Source organism: Pteropus vampyrus, unplaced genomic scaffold (assembly GCF_000151845.1).
Source record: "Pteropus vampyrus isolate Shadow unplaced genomic scaffold, Pvam_2.0 Scaffold34, whole genome shotgun sequence".
NCBI classification, from domain to species: domain Eukaryota; kingdom Metazoa; phylum Chordata; class Mammalia; order Chiroptera; family Pteropodidae; genus Pteropus; species Pteropus vampyrus.
Window position 1 is genome coordinate 6045908 of NW_011888815.1, and position 4303 is coordinate 6050210.

Here is a 4303-nt window from a genome sequence, read left to right on the forward strand (position 1 = left end):
ATGCCGCCTCTTGCGTGGCCGTGGCGCTGGGGCGCCCACCCTGAGCGTCTGACTTGTACCCTGCACGTTCCTCTCATCACATTCAGGCCTCGGAATTTTCTGGGCGATGGAAGCTATTTCTGTTCCTGGCACGTAAAATGCACGGTCATGAGGGTGTGAGATTGCCCGGCTGTGTCCCATTGCCTGGCGTCCGTCCCGGGCGGCGGGGCGGGGCTCTGGGCACTGCGTGCGCGTCCGTCCCTGCGCACACCTGGGGACGTCGTCTTTGCCCCTTTGCTCGGTGGCCCTTTGCTTCCTCCCACCCGCCCTCGGAGTGACGCGTCTGTGGGAATCCCCACATTCGAATCAGTGGGAAGGGACCTGGCACCACTTTGCCCCCACCCCTGAGTCCCTGCCCCACAGGGCGTCCCTCGGTTTCCGTGCCCAGCTCTCTCTCAGTGGTGACACTGACATTTCCCAGTGGCCCTGCGTCTGGTGCGACTTCGCCCTCAGCAGCCAGTGTCCCAGGGGTCTCTGAGCGAGGGACATCCCAGTGCTGACCCGGCCCCCGCACGCCTGGTCCACGGGTGGGGGCCTGCCCTGTCCCCGCTCCTCCCGGCTCTGAGCTGTAGGTGTGAATCACAACGCAGTGACAACTTAAGTTTTAGGCGTTGGGACCTAGAGAAGTCACATGGTACGGTGCTTTTCGGGGTTTCGTTAGAAGCAAAACACGACGCTCCTCTGGGTGAAATGAGGCCTCTGGGGGTGGAGGTGGGGGCGGGGATCTCAGCTCTTCCTTTTCCTCTTTTCTCGTGCCCCTTCCTCCATTTATCCTCTGTTTTTCTTTTTTTTAATCTTCACTCCATCGCGGTGAATCCCAGTTTGAAAGCCACAGAGGACGAATCCCAGTTTGAAAGCCACAGGGGGTGAATCCCAGTTTGAAAGCCACGGGGGCCGTGGCTGCCTTGTTTACAAACTTCAGTCCCTGCTCTGCTCCTGGTCAGCCCCCGACCTGTGACTGGACCCATGGATGTCGTTGTTCTAGGGCCCTCTAGCCCAGGGCGACGTGCCTGAAGGAGCCCCTCCCCGCTTCCCAGAGAAGCCAGACCCCTGACCTCCCCTCCTTTTACATCTCCTGTCTCCTCCTCTCCTGGCCCTGGGTTTCGAAGGGCTTTCTAGAAGGCTCTCCAGGAGTTCCGAAGCCCTAGACCCTCATTTTGTTCCCTCAGCTGGATAGAACTTTCTAGAAGGGCTTTTGAGAAGGCTCTCCAGGAGTTCCGAAGCCCTAGACCCTCATTTTGTTCCCTCACCTGGATGGAACTTTCTAGAAGGGCTTTCTAGAAGGCTCTCCAGGAGTTCCGAAGCCCTAGACCCTCATTTTCTTCCCTCAGCTGGATGGAACTTTCTAGAAGGGCTTTCTAGAAGGCTCTCCAGGAGTTCCGAAGCCCTAGACCCTCATTTTGTTTCCTCACCTGGATGGAACTTTCTAGAAGGGCTTTCTAGAAGGCTCTCCAGGAGTTCCGACACCCTAGACCCTCATTTTCTTCCCTCAGCTGGATGGAACTTTCTAGAAGGGCTTTCTAGAAGGCTCTCCAGGAGTTCCGAAGCCCTAGACCCTCATTTTGTTCCCTCACCTGGATGGAACTTTCTAGAAGGGCTTTTGAGAAGGCTCTCCAGGAGTTCCGAAGCCCTAGACCCTCATTTTGTTCCCTCACCTGGATGGAACTTTCTAGAAGGGCTTTCTAGAAGGCTCTCCAGGAGTTCCGACACCCTAGACCCTCATTTTCTTCCCTCAGCTGGATGGATGCTCTATCCAGTCAGGCCCGCTGAGGCCGGCTTGCATCCCTTCTTCAGACACGAGTCCTAAAACACAGGACACTATGACACTGTGGTCATTAGCCAAATACTCCATCCTACAGCGTGTAGGGTAACTTTTTGCTCTTTCGTTTCCTAATGATTTTTTTTTTTTTTTTTCCCTACAGAGCCTTACTGGAGGGAGAAAGTAACCCGGAGATATTGATCTTGACTGAGCGCATTGAAAACCTGCCACAAGGTAAAAATAGGAAAAGCCGGTTATTTAGTTTTAAAGTGCTTTCCATCCAAACGCGTTCAGTCCGTGGACAAATAGGAAAGCACCTTTTACCTAGAAGAATTGGGGTTAGATGCGATTTTCTGGATAACTGCCATTGACTCCTCCCTTAAGTATCAAAAATAGATTTAATTTAGTGGGTCATAGTTTAAATGATAATGTAAATGGGAACGTGCTTGAAAAACTTTTTTGTTCGCCTAGCCCATATTTTAGGGTGCTTCCTGCCCGACGTGGTGAAGGGGGAGAGGGGCTGATGGGGAGCAGGAAAGGGTGACGAGAAGGTGATATGGACTTGGTTATCACACCCTGTGATACACCCTTTCCAAACCAAAGACTTCTGTCTTTAACACAAGTAAAGGGAGGTGTTGCTTTGTACAGCAGGCAGTCGATACTCTGAAGTTTGCTCCCCCACCGGGCACAGAGGTGGGAAGGATAATTACATCATTTCTATCTCTACCGTAGGTTAGTGGGCAACTCAGGTGGATACCTGTGACAGGTGTCGTCGGTGCCCTAAGCTAGGTCTCTCTTGCTTCAGGCCAAAGGCTGCAGAACACAGACCCTATTTTCTGCAAACTGACGTAAGAGAGTTAGTGTTCATTAGAGATGCCCTAAAACTTTTCATGCCCCGTAGAATCTTCAAGAGCTTTCTGGCTAAGCAGGGGCAGATTCCTCATAGTATATTGACTGTATACCTTACACAGCCTGGTTCCAGTCTGCATGAGTGTGACATAGTCAGCGTCATAGCAAATTAGGAGTGTGTGTATCTGGTGCCTCTGTCAGGACAATGTTTGATGAACAGCCAATCTGGATAGAAGGTAGATAACACCTTCCATCTTTACTTTTTAAAAACAGTATTGTCCCTATCAGGCATTTCACAGATTCAATGGGCCACTGGGTTCAGAATACCCATCGTGGTTCTAGCCATCTGTGACTGGAAGCAATTTGGTCTTAGACTATCAGGAATTTGGTCCAGCAAGTTTGCTTTCTAATTTCGAGAGTAAGTTTGGGAAGAGCAAAGGTGACCACAGCAGTGCCCATTAGTCAGTCCGCCTGGCATCAGTTAACGTAACGACATCTATAAAATAAGAATTATTCATTCACCAGATTTCAAGGTTTACTTAGTCACCTCGCTTTTTTTTTTATGTGTGGCTATGTAAGTCTGGAAATTCGTCACATAACCTAGAAGGAAGGGAGAGAGAGAATGAGAGCGAAGCTTCCAGGATGACCAACGGTCTCCATCCGGGCTCACCGACCTTTTTTTTTTTTCTTCCCCCCCCCCCCCCCCCCCCCCACTGTCTTTTACTAGCTGTGATCATGGAGCTCAGGAAAAGGCATACTGGGTATCTCCGTTAACTGGTTTCATTCATTCATTCACTTATTCAGCTTCTCAAAGGATATAGAGACAATATTTGTAAACTAAATTTGTTTTAGCAATTATGTATTATGCCAAAAGGAAGTATCAGAATGAGAGAGTATCGATTGCGAACTCTTAATTGGCTTTGATCTTCTAAATAGTTGTGTGTTCTGTACGATAGGTGCCCCCTAACTGTTCACTGAATAGATAGTGAGTTTATCAATGCTTATTAATGCACTCACGTGTCTTTTGGAATATTGTACAAAATGATGTTGGCCACTTGCTCCCAAGATGATAGGCCTAAAACCAGTCTGTGATCTTCCATGTTTCTCATTGAACCTTAATTAAAAAACTAGGCCTTTCCTGCAGTTTTCTGGGTCCATCTTCTGGGACTTCTCAGCTTAGGATCAGTATATTGACCCCAAAAGAGGAATCTTTGTAGAAAATGCCCTGGTCTTGCTCCTGTATCCTGGGATCTGTCCTAAAGAGGCTGCTGGCCTTGGCCGCCCTGAGGGAGGTCAGGTTTGGAGAGGAGGCTCTGCCCAGCACTGCAGGGGGCGGGGCTGGCCGGCACAGGGGGAACTGTGCCGCTGGTCACGGTCACAGTCTGATCACCAGCCGCCAGGCAGGGAGCCCTTTGGACCACTTCCCAGCCCCCAGGATCCTGGCATTACAGCAGATCGGACTGTTGGTGACCAGCCGGCTTCCTGCTCTGGCACCTTTTTATGTGAGAGTTCGTAAAAATTAAAGTGTGAAAGTAAAAGTTAGGAATGTTTAAAAAAACATTAAATTCTTCAATACTTGTTGGCCCAACATGGAAATCAATGAAAAGTAAGAGTGTATTAAATGGCAGAGGGGTAATTCCGTGAGTGTTTATTAAT